Source organism: Strongylocentrotus purpuratus, unplaced genomic scaffold (assembly GCF_000002235.5).
Source record: "Strongylocentrotus purpuratus isolate Spur 01 unplaced genomic scaffold, Spur_5.0 spur5_scaffold_7, whole genome shotgun sequence".
NCBI classification, from domain to species: Eukaryota; Metazoa; Echinodermata; class Echinoidea; order Camarodonta; family Strongylocentrotidae; genus Strongylocentrotus; species Strongylocentrotus purpuratus.
This window is the reverse complement of record NW_022145613.1, coordinates 14131005-14151780: the sequence shown is the minus strand read 5'-3', so window position 1 is coordinate 14151780 and position 20776 is coordinate 14131005. Positions and strand designations below refer to the sequence as shown.

The following is a 20776-nucleotide window of genomic DNA, read 5'->3' as shown; positions in this document are numbered from 1 at the left end:
GCTATAGAAGTTGTGACAATGTGATTAAATGGGCACAGAATTGGTTCTAGCTGGTAATTGATGTTTAATAACTAGCACAAGCAGATGTTTTATTTTCTTTTCAAAATGCTCCTTAAATAGAGTTTCTAGATTGGAAACATTCATTTTGAATTAAAGCGGCAATCATCATGGGCTGCAGAAAAAAACAGTTTAGACTATTAGAAACCAGAAAGACACGAAAGTGGTGAGCAGTTTACGTCTGGAAAGCCTCAAAATAGCTCCAGTAACTTGTAAAAAGAGCTCTCATAATAAAACAAAATATTTAAACATCACTGAGAAAATCACACTTTTACCAAATCCTGAAATAGTTCCCATGAACAGAACATGTATTTTTACACTACTTCAAGAGGGTCTTATAGACTAGCTGTTTAAGTTAAGAGAAGGGTAACATCTTCTTTATCTTAGTGGTTTCTTGATTAAAAAAGAAAGAAAAATATGTGGATCTATCAGAAATGTAAGCATATGATAGTCAAGCATTCCATGTTTGATAGTGAAATGCAGAACATTGAAAAGATGGTAGCATCCATATGCTATGTATAATATGTAGATCCTATAGATGGTGATATGACCATTGGTTTGATGTGGAGGTCTTTAATATCAATGTGCTTGCAACCAGCATTTTGCCATAATATTATGAGGAGGGCATATTTATATATGTGTGTATGCACAACCCCTTGCCGCAGCCTCATCAGACGGAAGGAAATTTATATGAAACTTGCATAAAGAAACATTGTTTAAAGAAACACTGTTAAAAGATTCATGGTATAGGTGAAGGAGCATATAGACTAGCAAAACAAATAAAGAAAAAACATATAAGAAACAAATTTGAAGATAATCAATTGACATGACAGGTGTTGAGTGCAAGCTCACTGCAGTAAGTCCTGGCCGGTTTTACAATTTTCATAATTTTTGTTTGCATTTTGCTATACGACATTTCGGTAAATGACGTTTTGTTATATGGCATTTTGTTATATGGCATTTTGTTATATGGCGGTCCGGTATATGACGTTAAGGTATATGATGTTTTGTTATGTGCCATTTTGGTATATGACATTACGGTATATGACATTACGGTATATGACGTTTCGTTATATGATGTTTCGTTATATGACGCTTCTTAATATGGCTTTTTGTTATATGACGTTTTGTTATATGACGTTTCTGTATAATTATGAAGTTTTGTTATGTGATGTTTTGTTATGCGCCGTTTCTTTATACCACGTTCAGACTGGGGAAAATTAATTGTATTGTATGTGATGAATCCTGGTAGTCTGAATTGGACTAGGCTCAAAACATAGTGCAATATATTAATTCGTTTTTGGTGAGGCCCAAAATGCCACCTCCCTTGTATGAGAAGTCCAATGGCATTTAGCCCAGTTTTCACGTTCCCGACGTCAAAACGCTCAGAGCTCCGAGACTACGGGGTATCAGGAGGGGGGTTTTACAGTCATCTGAATAGTGTTAGCCCAGTTTTCACCACCACAACAGCTGTTTAGCAGGCCTGAGTGTGTACACAGTCAGTCCTACATGTATGGATGGATGGGGAGGTCAAAGTATTGTAAGCCTTTGTGTACATTCCAGTAAGGTTCGCCTTGCTTTGGCATCTCCAATTAACCCCGCGAGTGAGTGTAAGGAACTGCTATTTTTCTCTTATTTCTTACAGTGCTGTTATGAATATTATAGGTCATATTTATATCTCATCATTTTGTAATGACTTTCGCAGCAAAGATCAACTGAATAAAGGGGTTCAGTTAGATAAAGGAGTGGTGTATTTTTGCTTTGGTTGTCGTTAGTTTTGGGAGTGTAAGGAACTGCTATTTTTTCCTCTCAATTCTTACTACATGCGTTATGAATATTATGGGTCATATTTATATCTCATCATTTTGTGATGACTTTCGCAGCAAAGACTGAGTAAAGGGGTCAGTTTGATTAAAGGGTGGTGTATTTTTGCTTTGGTTTTTGCTATTTTACTGTGTCAATCCCACTGCCGGTATGCATCCGCGCATTGAGATTTTTTTCTTAAATTTTCTTTCAACATTTATCATTCCAAAAACTTAACCTCTGCATGAACCTCTCACATACTGTTACCCTTTCCACTCAAGCATCAAGAGAACAGTTGATTTTCCTTTTTATTGATATGGGGAGGGGAGTTTTTTCATCAATCTGATCATAAAGATCTGTGATTTAAGCAAATACCTTCAAAATGTTATGATATAACTATAAGCAAGTGTAGTAAACAGAAGCGTGGAAAAAGAGAAAGAAAAAAGTCGAGTTGGATTTTGAAAATCTCCATTGTCGTTGTCTGGCAATTGTATCTGCATAGCGTCGCCAATATCAAAGTGAACTGTTGCCAAGTCTACTGTTCTTTTGTATGGCCGGTACAGCAATTGTCATGAATTTTATCTTGTGCACAGGTTCACTAACTTTTTGTATGATACTCCGTTAAGCGCTGTGGAGCCGACCCTTATTTTTTTCCCCTAGCTACCTCTCCTTTTCTTTGGGATGCTCGTGGGCGCCCCTTCTTTGAATGGTTGTTAGGTTTTATTGGCGTGTTTGACAATAGTTGAAGAATGGTTGACGGTTGCTAACCGTATACAGGAACATTCACAATCCGCATCCTAGTGCAATGTACATTCCAGTGCTGGAAAGTTATAGTTCATTGTTAAAATCATGTAAAAGGAATTATCTGAAAAAAGTCAGAATCCCTTTCTTCATATATATTTCTTTCCAGTTTGAAAAAGTTATGATTGTGAAAATCAATCTCAATTTCATGTGGAAAATCACACTGTGATAGGATTAGACTTGTACAAATTTTATTTATAGAGAGCTTTATGTGTTTTCTTTCTTTTACAGATAAAACACTACATGCATTTGCAACTCAAAGTGTACCCAGAGTAATACAGATTCTCGGTATAAATTATGTGGAAGTAATTACGGTATTAATAGATCCAGCCAAAATCACAGATAATCCAGGTCTTTGGGTGTTTTGGCTATTCTAAAACAACCACCCATTGATGAAAACATCAATTTATCTACTGGAAATGAATATTTTATGTCTAAAAACAAGCTTTCTAAAGTAATTATATTGCCCCCCCCCCCTCCGGTGTGTTTATGACACCTCAGAAAACAAAGAAGTACAAAATCATTTGAATATTTTTCCCTTAACTTTTTTGTCTTTAGTTTCCAAACAGATAAGAATAGTTTCAAAGCTCCAAAGTTAAAAACACAAAATTGACATGTACATTTTAGCTACAGATTTTCCCGAAAGGTTTGAATTTAACATGTTTTCTCTTCTTTTCTTAGTCTCTATAAGCATTGGAATACAAATTTGTAATACTGGAGAGAGAGATAGCAAACAATAGAGAGAGAGAGAGAGAGAGAGAGAGAGAGAGGTAGCGAGAGAAATAGTTAGAGAGGCATGGGGGGGGGGGGGGGTTAGCCACAGAAACTTATCATTTACAAGATACCTTTATTTATTGCTTTTATGCAGAAATATGTTGGAAAGCTTTAAACACTCTCAGCCTTGGGATGAGACTAGTGATATTATTAGCCCAATCCAGTTGATTCTAGTTACCCAGTACTGGGAAAGAACTAAGCACATATTATTCCCTGCAATATGCACTCCCCGATGCTGATACAATGTTTGCACACAGTATTAATATCCAGTGGGTTCTCCAACACATGCTCAGGTGACTTTTGCTACCCGGTCATTTTTCTGTACCAACAGAATTTTCTTACTTCAACCTTGGACCAAATGTTATCCTTACTCTAACCCAAACCCAAAATCCAACCTAAAAACTCACCTAAAATCTCACTTAAAATTAACACCACCTTATACACTATCCAAATCCTAACCTTATCCCTAAGTCTTTGACGAAACATGGATTTTGGTTTGGGTTTGGGTTTGGGTTTGGGTTAGGTTTTGGGATTGGGTTTCTCTCTTATGCTACTTATGACGAATTAAAGACCTTTTACTGGGGATGAAAGATATTTTAGAATACCACCATAGGATTTTATATCACAGCTAAATCCAATCAGTAAATGCACCCGTACATGTACAACCCTCTCCTAGTGCCCCCCCCCCAAAAAAAAAAAATGTTTCGTGCAAGCCCATCACCAGTTTAAGCGAAAATTGAAATAAAAGCATCTAAAGCTTGAGGAAAATAGTACCTGCATTAAAAATATTCAAGATTGCATTTCATTGTATGTATTGTTAGTCCAAAGAGCAATTTTATTTCATCCTGAAAGTCGAAAGAGCAATTTTGTTTATTTTGTTTCATCTGACACTGTAAACTTTTAAATAGAACAATTAGAAGCAGCTAATGCCTCATCTTTTCATATTATTTATGGTACAGCAGGAGGCTATTAATAATAATAACTTTTTGAATTGATCATTTATGAATTACCTTTAAAAGTGAATACTTAATAGTGATAAACCTGAGGAAACTTTGTTTATTAGTTTATTACCATTCATGAGCAGAAATGACAGTACCATAGTACTGACCAAGATAGAATAGCTGTCAGTACAGGTTTTCCAAGTATTAATGAAGTGTGCTTGTGACATTTCTACTGGTAGGGGGGGGGGGGGGGGTGGATAAAAACCAATGATGCCCCATGTACATGTAGATCAATATCAATAGCTTTTAGATTGCTGCATTTGATACTCAATACCCGTGCATTGTGCCCATCGGAGATCATGCTGTACTACATGTATGTGTAATGCAAGGAGGGGCAAAGGCAATAGGTGTAAGCACTAATTCTAATATAAGAATAGGATTAACTTTAAAGCAGGTTTGCTTTGACTAAAGGAGGATTACACAATAACGGGTATAAAGCTGCTAAAGCAGGCTCAGTGCATGATCCATTTAAACTACAATAAGATAAAGAGGAGCTTTTCCAAACATGAATATAAAGAAGTTGCTGCTCATTTTTATTTAGCATAAATTATAATATGCAAATCTGTTGGTTAAATGTTAGATCGGGGAAAATTTCAGTTTGAGCGTAAGTAAATTATGCATAAATGCTTAAGATCAGAGTAAATTTGATAATGGCTGCTCTTACCAATGACCAATTATTGCAGGTAATGTTGTTAAAGTTGTCTCTTCTAAAGGTGTTGATTATTTGCAACAACAACAACATTTGAAAACAAATGTATTCCTTCAAGGGGGTTATTCTTGTTTCTTTTTTCTATGCCAGATGAAGTCACCTCATTTGAATGCAAATCAATTGGAAGCCCAAATTATTGATTTAGTGATCTTACATATGAACATTTAAAAAGCATGAAAAGACCAGGGCCCCTTGCACGAAACTGACCATTGATGGTAACTACCATGGAAACCTTGATTTTGATTGGCTGTTGAGCCCTGTTACAATGGTAGTTGCCATTGATGGCAAAGTTACCATCAATGGTAAGTTTTATTCACCGGGCAGAAATGTAGTGTTGTAGTGTAATCCGAGACGTGTCTAATGTAACACATCTCTGGTCTTATTAGTTGGTGAGAATGGAAAGGATGTGGACGATGATAGTGAATTTCAGAGTTTTACAAACAATATTTAGAAATATTATTCAAACTATGTATTGGGAATATCTTGCTCATTGTCCATTTTATTTTACACCAGAAGCTTGTTTTTGTAATTTTATATCACGTTTCGTACAATTAAAGGCCCTCATCAGAACTGATAGAGGATTTTTTCACATACTTTTCTTCTCATTTTTAGAATACAGGCCTATGTATCGTTTTGCATATTTTTTACAAGTGCTTGGGAACAGGAACTAGATTCTCTGTTTTGAAATTGACTGGTGGGCAAGATTTACGACTAGCTGTTTAAGTAGTAATTGAATATCTGCTATTAACTTCAGAGCGACATGAGTGTGTATAATAATGGTGTAATGCCTGACCAGTGTCATTCTAGATTAGTTTAGTGGGATGTTTCTAATCAGAAGCACTCAGAACCAGTTGACCCATTACTCATGATTCCCAGGGCTTGTGATCTAGTGAAACAGTTGAAGAATGTTTATCTAGCTCCTGTTTTATGCTCCCCCATGTTCAAACACGTTACAGGGGGAGGCCAAATCCATGGCATTACACTAGATGTACAGAGTCCGAAACAGAGCATGCAGTGCTCTCTTCCTATGCTAAGCGTGGATTGGCAGGCGAGGATCTGAACTCTGAAGAAAAAAAGAGAAAAAGCCAAGCAAGCCTGGCGAAGCGTGCATGGCTGGCTGGCTACCCCCACAGAAATATATTGAGCAGGCCAAGAAAATAGAGGACACACACTAAGCAAATCTATGGCAGGAACGTTCTATTGCCCCCGAACTATGGCCAATATCGTACGAACACACACAGCACACACACAAACTCTATACACACATACACACACAGCATAAGCAGACATTATGCTATGCTCTTTTGTATTTACGCTGTACACTCGACTCATAAGGGGAAAGCGTTCATAGAGTTGAGCGTTTGCCAGCCCAGCCAGCCAGAGAATCGTACTGCCTAGCGCTGCTCTGCCTGTGTTGTGTGTAAACTGACTACATGCGCTATCATTTACAACACTCTCTGCAGTGGAGGTGGCTTGTTCTTTTCAGCCCCTATCAAAAAAGAAAAATAGTCACATTCACTGGCAGCGCTTCTTCAGCTCAGTGCAGCATTTCTAAAGAACATGCTCTTGTGTGGATTTAGCCAGCCTAATCTGTTACTGTTCCACTACCAACAGTGTAGGCCTACCTCTAAGGAATAATCCTCAACTTCTGGACACCCAAGTTGGAAGATATTGTGAATAATGTAAGCATTTTCTCTCTTTTTGGCTGCTGGAGTGCTGGTGGTAGCTACAGTGCTGTGCTGGTGTTTGCATATCCAAGCTCATATATATTTATGATTTTTATCTGTGGGTTATCTGTGCCATTGTGTAACGATATACTGCCCTATGCTGCCGTTACTCGCCAGCCGGACAATCAGTGAATAACTGTATCATGTTAGCGTGCCACTGTAGTTCATGTTATCTATCGCAGGATGGTGATTGTGCACAGTTTCTGTAGATCGAGGGGGAATTTGGCTTTTTCCAAGGCCTCATAGTTTGCGAGTCGTTTGGGATTTGTTTGCCCTACGCCAGTGTATGCAGGCCCTGACTTGTGCATTGCGCTGCAGTTAGATGTCAAGGCCAGGAATCGTATTGAATTCTTCAAGGGTTCAAGCTTACTTGGGATTCTGTATGTTGTGATACATGTATTCTGTATGTTTTGATATGTGCATTGAGATCTTAACATTAACATATTCTGTTTGTTTTTGTTTTCTTCCCTATACCCTTTTTTGATCCATGTCCTGCTATTGCTGTCCTATGCCAATTCTCTTTGAATTCTATGCCAATTCTCTATTTCTTTGAATCTTAAACTTTTTTCTACTCTATTTTGCTTTCAATAATTTCCTGACTTATCTATTTCTTTCTTATTTCTACCATCCCCTCATCACTTGTTTGTACTCTCTCTCTCTCTCTCTTTGCGTCCTTGCTCTTCCTGCCTGCTCTTCCTCTTCATTCCATCATCGCCCTCCCCCTCTCTCTTTCTCTCTCTTGGTATCTACTGTTAAATAATCTTTCCACTCCTCCCACCTCTGTCCTCCTGTGACCCTTTTCACTTCTCTGTTGTTCCATATTTCTTTCCCTTCTGGCCTTCATCTCCTGCCTCTTCACTTTACTGCACCCTCCTCCCCCTCCTCACTCTTCCCCCCTCCCCCTCTCCCTCCTCTTCTCTCCCCCCTTCTCTCCCACTCCCCTTTTCTCCCCTCCCCCTCTCTCCCCTCCCCTTCTATCCCCTCCCCTCCCCTTCTATCCCCTCCCCTCCCCTTCTATCCCCCTCCCCTTCTCTCTCCTCCTTTCCTCATCTGGCATCTGCTGTCCCTCACACCTCCTTCTCTCTCTCTCTCTCTCCCCTCCCCTCCCCTCCCCCTCCTCTCTCCCCTCCTCTCTCCCCCCTCCTTCCTCCTCTCCCCCTCCTCTCTCCCCTCCTATCCTTTTCTCTCCCCTCCTCTCTCCCCTCCTCTCTCCCCTCCTCTCCCTCTCCTATCTCCCCTCCTCTCTCCCCTCCTCTCTCCCCTCCTCTCTCCCCTCCTCTCCCTCTCCTATCTCCCCTCCTCTCTCTCCTCCTCTCTCCCCCCCCCTTCATCCTCTTTCTCATCTCTGTCCTGACTCCAGATTGCTGAGAGTGGAGCTAGCAGTGCTGTATAATCGGGGAAGCTGAGCGCAACCCTCATTTCACTATGTTGTGGCCGGAATAATTCGGTAAGCATTCCAATTACATTCCTACCAATACAAGGTGCTACATCATGTACATGTTAAATTCACTCCCCCTCCCCCTTTTCTTACGAAGAATTTAAAAAAATGTCATGCTTTCTAATACAATGTACATGTACACACAATTTAGGAAATAATTTAACTATAAGGAAACTTAAATGATGTTGTATGATACATGTATATCATAACAAAGGAAGTTACTGGTATACAACAAATTTTGTTAAACAATATTTACTATCAAAAATTGAATTATAACCTTCTTCATTTCACACAGATTGGTGTAAAGGTACTGGTAGTCAAACATACATTGAACACTGTGATGAATATAGTACAGTATTTTTGTTTTCATCAGGCATACACAAAACTTAAAAAGTGATGGTATTGTGAGGCTGCTAGAGGCACTTTCAGAACCTTGCATACATTTACCTACAACGTAGCCATGCAAGTGCAAACAATCTTTGAGCGTACACACTTGCTTGATGATTAATGAGCGTTGAAGACGAATCAAGCTAGTTACAAGATGGCCCTGAGGCTGTTTAGAATTGCCCTTTAGAGCACAATGGCAACATTACTTTGGACAACACACTTCATGTTAAAACCAGGTACAAAACCCTTTCATTGGATTACACCATACTTATGTGTCAAATCACTTTAAAATGCTCTCCTGGACACTAGGCCCATTTTTGGTACCCCTGTACCAGCAACAACAACAAAACAACAGCCCCAAGATATAGGAGCAATGAGAATTTTTTTTTTGGAAAGCTTCAAAATAGCTTTGGTAAACCAAAAAAGAACTCTGATAATATCACAATAAAATATTTAAAATATCACTGTGAGAAAATTACCACACACTATTTATAACACTGCAGTGTACCAAGACACTTTTTCAGTGGAGTACCTGTTTACCCGCTATAACGATTTTGCAAATGAAATACGGGTAGGCTCACATGTACTTCTCCTGCTCCGAGCCCTCCAACTTTCTAAGTTTTATGCCAGCGTAAGGCCTTGATACTACTAGTACTACATGTAACGTCTTGTGCAAAAACCACAACTAATGTCTGATTTCTCTATCAAATATTGCAATTCAACAAAATCGTAACAAATGGTACCGCTTGTACAAAATCGACATCATACAAATTATCCTCCCCTTCCTCTTTTCATGAACAATGAATTTAAAAAAAACCACCTCGCTTATTATTTTTGGTAGCAGACGTATGATATTTCAGTTTTTCACTGGTTGCCAAGAATTGTCCCTGGAAGGACCGATTAGCTTTTTAGCGTAATAGTACATGAAATCTCATTCACATTTCTCCATATTGAAAACATGTTAGATGCTAGGTGCATAGTCTTATTGTAGTGTAAGGCCATCAAGGTACAATACTTTGTATCTGTTGTATACGAGGTCAACTCTATATGGCCATAGAATTCAGTTGTGACTTCTGAGAAATGCGAAAAGTTGTTTTTCCCAACAGTGTGTAGTTTAGGGTCTGTTAGCTGCTAAAAGAGTAAGAAGATGGAGGGGGAAAAAAGATTAAAATTCTCAGAAAGGTCTGGTCTGAACTTGGCAACAATTTCTAGCTTCTGCTTTAATTGTATTTGGGAGCGCTGGTGTGCTATTTCACACATTTGTGATATTCTTACACCATACATGTAGGTTAGGTACGACTACCTACATGTACTAAACAATGACAAAGGACATGTTGGTTTTGTACATTTTCTAACCTATCTGTCATAGAAATTGTGCAGATATGGTTGTTTTCCAATTGTTTTCTGTAAAGAGATTTAATCGATTAACCCCTTACATTTAGAAGTTACGCTATAAGTGAAAGGTCTTCTTATTTGGCTAGAACTACATGTAGATGGTCAAAGTAATTGAATCTTAGTTCTGCACATAATGTACAGTATGTGTTTTGAAACTTTAATATAAAAGTGAAACTAAACCATGTTCATACTGAACAGAATTATCGGCTGTAACCAGATGACTTTTTCCTTCTTCAAAGAACGCAACCAATGTGTTGTATTGAAATTGATGTCACATGCTGTGTGCATAATTGATGATTCACACGGTTTTGATATGTTAACCATGCGTCGAGCTGGAACATCATAGGAAACTCAAATGAGTAAACTTGGTATCTTATCTGTTCTCCATCGCGCTCTTCCATTCTCATCCCCCTCTCTCTGTATCCCCATCTTCTATGTCAGTCAGTCAGTCTGTCTGTCTGTCTGTACCTTTAACTGCATCTCCGTCTTAGTCCCATTTGTGAATGTCTTTCCGTACCGTTTTTTTCTTCTGTTGTGACTCCTGTCCTCTGTTTCTATGCCCTCGTTTTTAATTATTTTTTTGCAGCATTTTTCTCTTCCTTTCCTTTTTCTTTCTTGGTATCCATTTGTGAGGCAATACACTACCCCCTTTTTTTTCTTTCTTCCCCCCCCCCTCTATCTTCTCCTTCTCTTTCTCTTTCCTCTTTTGCCTGTTCTTTATCTTCTCCCTGGCATTCTGTTTTTCAATTGCATTCACTTTCATACACTAGTCTGTACATACTTTATTTTGAACATCATCTTCTGATTGAGAGCGACATGTAGAAGGTTGCTTACTCTATAGATTTACAATGCTACCAGGTAACGTCCTTCTGGCTCTGTTCACTTGCATACAGTATGTACCCTCTTATCTGCTCCACCCTACCCATCAAGTCTCCTGGCACAGACTTATCATTTGACCCTACTTTGACACTTCACCACAATTCCTAAAAGCCTTGAGCAGAGCCTCGCTCTGCCAGTCTCTTGTGCTGGCCGTGTCAGCTGCTACAGTACACACTCAATGCAGTATGCTCTCAGCCTAGTCTCACCGTGCAGACACTGTTACACGCCCAACAACTGGCAAGGGATCGTGCCTGCGCAAACTACTCCTCCTCCTCTTCACTCCCTATCTCCCTGCCCGAGAAAAATTCATCACATGTTCAGGATTATATTTTGGTGCCGAGCATATCCTGCATAAGTGCATACAGTTGTGTCAAAACTTCACTCTCTGATAATGTGAAACAATTTTGCCATCACAAATTTATTATTTCCTCATGACAGGAGAACGAGAGAAGGGGGGGGGGGGGCTTTAAAATTGCACAGAAGAGAGGGGGAGAGAGAGAGGAAGTTTAATAGAAAAGAGAATATACACAGTCAGCTGGATGATGCATCATAGAGTCATAATATACTGTAACAAAGTTTCTCATACATACTCGTCCTACATGTACAAATATAGTTACTTTAACAAAATACAACTACATGTAGAAAATTTGTGCTTGAAGAAACAAACTATTTCAGATTGCTTGATTTTTGTCTCGCCTGCGTAGCAAAAAGCGAGACATAGGCGCCGCTTTTCCGGTGACGGCAACGGCGTCAACATCAAAAACTTAACCTAAGGTTAAGTTTTTGAATTTTTGATATAATTTTGAAAGTATAAGTTCTTAGTCAATGAAACTTTGACTATAGGGTATTATCCCCAATCATGTGAGTAGAATTTCAGATCACAAAGTCAAGGTCAAAGGTCATTTCAGGTCAACAGACTTGGACTATGTTGTAGCATCATCATTGAAAACTTAACCTTAGGTTAAGTTTTTGAATTTTTGATATAATTTTGAAAGTATAAGTTCTTAGGCTGCGTTCATGCTTAAATTTTGAAGGCAGAATGAGCGATCTGAAACGCTCATCGTAAACGCTCATCGTGATCGCAGTTCCACGATGTAGTGTTCATGCTTACTTCTCTGGCTCCCCCAGGCAATTCTCAGTGTGTGGCCTTAATTGGTCTTCCAGCTGGATTCGCAAACCTTCACTGTGCATGCTACGTAGACCCACTAGAGGTCAGTGCGTTGACCCCATTTAAACGCGTTTACAAATTGTAAACGCATCTTTTTGTGAGTTTACGATCGGCGATCGTGATCGCCGTTTTTCGGTGATTCTACAAAAGTGAGCTAAGACGCAACCGTGTTTTAAACTAAACGCGTAACAGATGCCTGATTCTGGCCGTCAAAATCAAGCATGAACGCGCCCTTAGTCAATGAAACTTGGACTAAAGGGTAATCAAGTCTCCCCAATCATGTGAGTAGAATTTCAGGTCACTAAGCTAAGGTCAAAGGTCATTTAAGGTCAACAAACTTAGACTTTGTTGTGGCATCAACATCAAGATTTTCAAAATGCTCCTTCTTCGTTATTTTTCAACCGATTATGATTCTGATTGTTTCATATGATAGGGCTAGGAGGGGGATTTAAAATTTCTACACAGAATTGTGAAATTCATTATCTATGCTAAATTATGCAAATTTATTCGAAATCACAAAAAAGGCTTCTTCTCCTTCATTTCTTCTTCATTTCTTTATCAATTTTGATTTGGTTTGCTTTATATCATAGAGCTAACTTTGGTACACTAAACTTCTACACATAATTTTGAAATTGTTCTCCATTAATTAATTATGGTAATTTATGCAAATTTATTCCAAAAATAACAAAAATTACTTCATTTCCCTCATTTCTTGAACGATTTTGATTTGGTTTGCCTTATCTGGTAGAGCTAAATTTGGAACACTAAACTTCTACACAGAATTGTGAGATTTTGCTGCATTGATTATTTATGGTACTTTATGCAAACGAAATGAAATTATGTCCCTTCCAGGGCATCAAACTTTTATTTTTGACCAGTTCAAAAGTGTACCACATGAAATTTACGATATTTGTTGTTGCGAGATGCGGATGAGCGCTATGTCATTGACGTTCTGGTTTATCATATTGAATTGCGTTATGTAGGCGATTTTGTTTGATTTGTATGGTATCACAAAATATAAGAAAACGTTTAATTCACCTCATATATTTTCTCTCTCTCTGACTTACACGATCTTTGTATGGTTTCAAACTATCAATAACAAAAAAGTAAATGATTCTATATACTTGATATGTTTTCCCTCTCTGTCTAATGTGATTTGTATGGTATCACAAAATTCTGGTTTAACAAAATAGGTTTTAAAACAACCCCCTTGGTCTTATACATTACATTGTCTCATTCATTCCTTGTTTGATTTGTGTGGTACCACATAAAGAAAATAGTTAAAGGTAAAGACCAGTATTGGAAACGCCCCAATTTCAAAAAATGAAATGGAAGCTCTCATTACCAATTAGTGCTGTAGTCAAACGTTTAACCGTCCGGTATCCGACCGCCCATGGCGGATTCCGTTTTCAATTGGACGGTTTCGTTTTCCCGTTTTTTTTTTTTTTTTTTTTTTTTTTTTTAATAATTTTTTTTTTTTTTTTTATTTTATTTTTTATTTTTTTTAAAGTTTCGATTTATGCCCCTCCACCTGGCACTATGCCTGGCAATGTCTCCCAACTCAGTAATCGGTGTGATGACTTACCACTTGGAAACTAGAACAACACTCCAATTTGTCTGTCATCTTGGTTTGAAAGTAATCTTTGTAATAGATCTCAATATATATTCATCCAAGTTTAACACATGGTGTACCACAAGGTTCTATCCTAGGTCCTCTACTGTTTTTAATTTACTTTAATGATCTTACACATTATTCTAAAACGACATTGTTACTATTATTTGTGACTAGTTCACAAGCACAAATCGGCGCCTTCAGTTAAATCACCTTCCTGCTTTTTCACACGGCCAAAAAAAAAAAAAAAAAAAAAAAAAAAAAAAAACGATTTTTTTTTTTTTTTTTTTTTTTTTTTTTTTTTTTTTTTTTTTTTTTTTTAAATAATAAATCGTTTAACCGAAAACCGTCCGGTTTTGACAGGCGGTTAAACGGAATTGGAGATATCCGTGATGTTACAGCACTATTACCAATCATGTGAAAGAATATGTTTTGACTAATACATGATGATAAAAAATTTGCCGGGAAACTGCCTACTAATTCATATATTTGGTAAATTTGTTTCTCTCATGGTCTGTGAGAGATATAGGGTAGTCCCATATACATCTTTCTCTGTATAGTGCTTGTAACTATACGAAGAATGGGCCAAATTTCTTATCATTTTGATGATTCCAGAACCTTGCAAATGCTAGATACTAGAAGATCAACCTTTTCTGATCGATTCCACAACGTTTCTTTCACAATGCAATCGCATGACCATAACTGGTCTTTACCTTTAATGCTACATGTTATATTTTTATGTAATTTTTCTTTCCTACAAGATCTCTTTCACTTTTTGATTTGTTTGGTATCCAGTTTTATCCACTTTCTTGTATAATAGAGAAAAAAAAAAGGACAATATGAGGAAGTTAAAGAACTTTTCAAAAGAGCCTGACAAAGGTTGTAACGTTTTAGGACAAGACTAGTAGAAGATTTTCTTGATAAAAATGAAAACCTTGATGGTTTTGGCACTAGCTGCATGACTTACAGGGTGTATGTTATATTTGTTACCTTTTCTTGCATGTCAATCAATCAGCATCCAGGAGTATTCTTAATTTTATTTTATTTTACTCATAATTTGCATACAATGCATGATTGCAGAGTACGGAACCCTTTTTCTTTCTTCAAAGAATGTATTTTGTAGGAGATACATATGTAGGCAATCAGTAGTATTACGGTTGCTGCCAATTTCTACTTTTCTTCGCTTCCCTGCTTATAGTATGTCGCCACTTCCTGGCAGAGTTGTTTTTATGATACATTCCAAAACCACATATTTGTTTGGGATATTTGTGTGGATTGTGAAGGCCGTTTGTACTGGTTTAAGATCAGTCTGTATTGTACAGCTATGCAAATCCTGCCTAGTTTGTGTGTCATTGCTAATTGTTCTTTCATGGTCATTACTGCTGTCTGTAATCTGAAAAATTTGGAATCAGGAGAGAGAGAGAGAAAAATAGTTTACAAACACTTGTAGGGTATCATGAATCACTGCTAATACCAGCATCAAAATCATGAACTGACGAATCCGTACAATGATATGATATATATATATATATATATATGAACACTTAACATGTACATGTACATGTAGGTGTGTTGTTGATATTTCTTGATACAACAAATAAACAAAATAATTGAATTGTTATTTAGCAAGCAAAGCTACCATTTCTGACATGGAAAATTGGCAATGTAGATTTCAAACAAGTTCTGTAGTGCTTGATTTCAAGTAATCAGCCTGTGTTCGCGGCCAATTTCATTTGTTTTTTGGTGTTGTTTTTTTGCACTTTTGCACCTTTTTTTTTTGTAGCTATCCATGACTTCAGGCTAGTTAGATAAAAAAAAAAAGAACAAAAAGGCTTGTTTAACAAGACAACATTTGGAAATCTGTCTATCATGGTAAACAGCCCCCCAAAAGGAAGGTAAACAGCCCCCAAAAAGATAGGAAAAAATAGAAGAATGAATAAAATGAAGAGTAAAAAATAAAATGAAATAAAAAATCAATAAAAATGATATAAATTAAAGATATTACCTAAATACAAAATAATGAAATAAAATAATGATATTGAAATAAATAAAGTACAATGCTAACCATTTTGTCATAACTGTACATGTATGTCATATTATAGCCACAAATATAGTTCTTAACGGATGCTAAATATTCTATATTGAGTGTAGGAGTGTAAGACATGCGGAAACAAAAACAGTTGCACATCACAGTTTTTAGTGAGTTAGTCATGCATTTTGGCTCCGTGTCAATCAAACTACAGTACTTGTACAATGTTTTACAGTCCTTGTAGATTACAGTATCCATTGAATACAACAAATAGTCATGCATTATACATGTACAATACATGTGTAAACAACAACAAATAGTAATATACACTCATGAAAGATTTACAATTGCATACTGTTTACTTGTATAATTACGATTCTATATAGTGTATGTTTTTACCATGTGAATAATTTTGAAAAGAAATTGTTTAATTCAGCCCCCGATCTGGCTGCGATGTGTATTGTTGGATAAATAAACAAATATTACTGAGGTGTGCAAAGCTTTACATTGCCTGCCAAATAAGGCCCCTTTTGGCTTTTTAGGTTCTAAACCAATATAACCACATAACACATATTCTCTGAGTTTCATTTCTTTCCTTGGGATGGTGGTGTGAAGGGGAGGATTAATTATCACAATTTCAAGCAAAAAAAGGGCCAGCCTCATTATAATATTTGCCTGAACGTCCTTGATCATTACTACAATGTAGTGATAGTGATGACATTTATTAATTTAATTTCATTGCTTAATTCAAAAGTTGCTTAGTGCTGCACAAAATAATAATTGGTTAGTAGTCAATGAAATTGTTAAGTGCTTAAAACACTCTATTATATAAAGCATTATGATAGAACAAGAACCACAGATGATGCCAAGCAAGATTAAGAACCCCCCCGCCCCCAACAAAAAAATAGAAAAAAGTTGAGAGAAAAAAAAAGAAAAAAAAATTAAATGAAAAAAAACAAAAAATGTAAACATGGTGACGAAGCATATACTGTACAATGTAAGTCAACAAGATACAGTTAGTTGCACATCATAAGAATAAAGATAACAGATGTATATATAATATCTGTTATCTTGTTATGCATGGTTACATGGTTCAATACATCGATGTAGCCTTGTAGGAATATCTATGCATGATATATGTACATATTTGCTTTACTTTATCTCTGTTTGACTGATTATAGATTCTACATCCACTTTATAAAGAAAGCATTTCCCTGCGTGTGATGATATCACCCTCCCTTCCGCGTGCTTCTGCATTGTTCAGAATTTATCATCCACAATCTCCCCCCCCCCCCCCCAGTAAAAGACAAAAGATGAACAAAATTGATATCACTGTTGCAGTGATCATTGCTCTTTTCAGCGCTGTGATATAAATCAGGGTTCCACATTAACCAGTTTGCAGGCACACGACCCTTGTCTGTGGTTGTACGTATCGGGGTCAGCAATTTGAGACTACGATATAGGCTCTGTACTTTAGCAGCTCCTGACAAATCCAGAAACTGACAGAGTTAGGCTCTGCTCAAGGATTGAGGAATTGCAGTGAAGTGTCAAATTAGGCCATTAAAAAATATATACATGTTTAGCGTCCCCGCCGGCTTCCTTTTTGGGGGCCGCCTCCTATTTTTTTATTTATTTTTTTTAATTTTTTTTTAATTTTTTTTTTTAAAGAAAAACAAACATGAAAAACACTGCGAAAATGGATCTATATCTGATTTAAAAAAAAAAAAAATAATGTCGGCGGCCATCTTGAAAAATAGCCCGACTGTCAGGGAAAAAGTACCGAGTGGCCATTTTGAGCAGCCATTTTGAAGAAAAAAGAAAAGAAAAAAAAAGGGCCTCCTCCTTCCTATGTTTTTTTTAATAATTTGGCCTTAGAGTCTGTGCTTGCAGGATAGCTTCACACTTATTCTTTTGTAGGGAGGGGGGGGGGGCACATATTACACTTTTTAGAGTCTGTATGAATGAGCCCTATGTAAAAAAAAAATCCTCAAAATTTAAGGGGATCCAGACTTTCGGGCACCAATGTGTCCCGGGTGCCTTATAGTGTATAAATATATTGGTTAATCAATTGCTAATGATTTGATATGCTGCTTAAAAATAAAGTAGCTAAATGATGTTCTACGCCATGTACGATTATTCACACTATTTTCTTGATCCTAAACATATATTGTGTCTGTATTGCCATGCACCTCTTCTTGCTTGCATTCATGGTCATGTCATGGATCCTGTATATTGCATCAAGTTACACAGGTACTGTAGCTCTGTTAACATCATCTCAAAATAAGCCCAAACATAGAATTTCAGATGGAGTAGTGTTGTCACACGGGTAGCTGTGTTATCATTATTCCAATTTAAGCCATAATAAATGAGTTTATGTTGGAGATGTAGGCCTACATAACTACTGTATTTATCATAACTTTTAGTGACCTGAAATTTCTTGAAGCATGAATAATGGCTATTTTTACGGAAGGGACTTTTGTGTCCAACATTTACGAGGCAATTAGTTTGTGGCATGGAATTTCAAAACTGTTTACAAGTGACAACATGTATTCACAGAAGTTTTGAGAATGCAAAAGTTTCTGGATTTATGATAACCCTCATGTTACTGTAAGTAGAGGGCGCCTGTGACGTTTTAAATGTTTTGCCATGTCGGTTGACTCAGTTCGTTAACCATATTATACTGACATGGGTAAACCAGGCAATTCATTCTGTGGTTTGGCACTACTACATTAGTACTATTTCAAGGCTACCATTACCCTTCATCAACTGTGTAGGCTACAATATACTGTACCCCTACATACATGTATCCCTAAGCTTTTAATCTTCTTGTTGCAATGAACTGGAATATTCTTTCGGGGGGGGGGGGGGGGGGGGGGGGGGGGTTGGGGGGGTTTCAAGTTTTCAATGCTACATGTACCATCCTTGAATGTGTTCAGTTGTAAAAGACAAATTGTTTCGGGGGATACTTCAAGGGAATATACAGTTGTCTTCCCAGTTCACATTCATAAATCATCTGTTTGGAGTCACAAGGGCGTCAGCTCATTTTGATTTTGATTTATTCATTAATTTTTTTATTTATTTAATTATTACCGTAATTAACGGTGTATAAACCGCCCACGTGTATTGACCGCACCCCTCTTTTTCGCCCTTAAAAAAGAAAAGAAAAAAAAAAGGCCTTTCATTTAACTGCGAGGTGCAGCTGAATATGTAAGATCATTAATGTAAATTAAAAAACAGAGGACCTAGGATAGAACCTTGTGGTACACCGTGTAATAGAAGAAAAATTGGAGGAATTATTATTATAAACTACATATTGAGATCTATCAGAAAGATTACTTTCAAACCAAGATGACAGACAAATTTGATTGTTTTTCTAGTTTCCGAGTGGTGAGTCAACACATCAATAACTGAGCTGGGAGACATTGCCAGGCATAGCGCCAGGTGGAGGGGCATAAATCAAAACTTATACCGTGTATAAACCGCACCCCCGACTTTGAATTTTTTTCGCCGGCAAAAAGGTGCGGTTTATACACCGTTAATTACGGTAATAATATTTTTGTACACACATAGTTAACGCCCTTCTGGATCTGAACAGATACAATAGGCCTAACCTCTCAAACCCATCTTTTGAAATTTACTTCAATAAAAACTGAAAAGCTCTTAAAATTGTTTTGCTGTAAGGTAACTTTGGCTCATGATATAAACAGCTCCACACAGGGGAGGAGGAAATAAACCACTTCCTTTCATGGCCTGAAATGAACTTCCTCAGATACATTTCATTGCATTTCATTGCAGATGAACATGCAAATGCTTGGTATAGAAAATTGTCATAGTACTGATGGTCTCAAGAGGGTGATGTAGGAGGCACATTCAAATATAAAAAAGATAGAATGTATTTTGGATTCAACATTGAAACCTTACAGAATCTGAAACTACATGAATCGTCATGCGCACCGGTATAATTATAGCAGTTATAGTACTTACATGTATAGGAAAGAAAAAAATTATAGTACTGGTTTCCCTTTCCTTTTTTACCTCATACTTTTCTCTGATCATAAAAAAAACTTAAATGTAATAAAGGTAATAGTGTGTCCTTGTGGTAAAATAAAAGTGAGAATTATTTCATGCATCATATTCAGAGCAAATTGTCAGCCCTGTAATTTTCCCAGAGTCCTTTCAACTACTATTTCAGTATATTAAATTACTTGAAAAAATCTATTATTAATAGAGGTACATTGCATATTTCCTTCAATACTTCATTGATAATTTGAGAAGTACATGTATTTGCACTGTTTATTTTTTAATAGTGGAGGGCATTAACTTTTGTACTTTTAATAGTAGTATAGGGCATTAATGAAAATGAAAGTGGTATTATGAGAAATGGGTGGATTTGTGGAAACTGTCAGAATTACTTGGATTTTGTGTTTATTTCATTTTGGCTATCGATTTGGCACTTGGAGCGGAAATAGCTAGTTTCCTTCCATACCCAGAGTCTAACTTCCTCTTCATACTTGTAATACTAACTCTGCACCACTGGGAACTACATGTATGGTGTCCCACATGCATAAAACAAAAACGAATCTGTTGGTGTATACATGACATCCATACTCAAGTGCAATTAGACCTGTACTTTGTTAGGGCTCTCATAAGTAATGATAACATAAAATGGCAATTTCAATAACATTTCTGTCAATCAGTTGTAATGAAAACAAAATCTCTTTGCGCAATCGTCCTACCAAATAGAAGTAGCTTTAGAACTGGGCCTAAATAAAGCAAACCTGAACTTGTTTGGATGGAGACATTTTGACTTGTCAGGTATATTAGCACAGGACATGTCAGCCCTGTATCTTTAAAACATCTTCAATCTCTTGCAATTCAACAAAGGCCAATTAATAAAATAGATGAAATAATTTTGTATGTGAGAAGCCCCTGTAAATATGCTTTGTACATCATATTAATGGATACCTCAGAACAAGTATCCTCTCAACATTTCATA

The 20776-nt window shown here is 37.0% G+C and overlaps 1 protein-coding gene across 1 annotated transcript in view; it reads left to right on the top strand.

Moving 5' to 3' along the window:
- Positions 1-20776, top strand: part of LOC576243 (neurogenic protein mastermind) — a 71081-nt gene that overhangs the window by 13284 nt on the left and 37021 nt on the right. Inside the window, 1 exon segment of the mRNA XM_030974321.1 lies at positions 8233-8319. The gene's annotated coding sequence lies outside the window, so the exon portion shown is untranslated.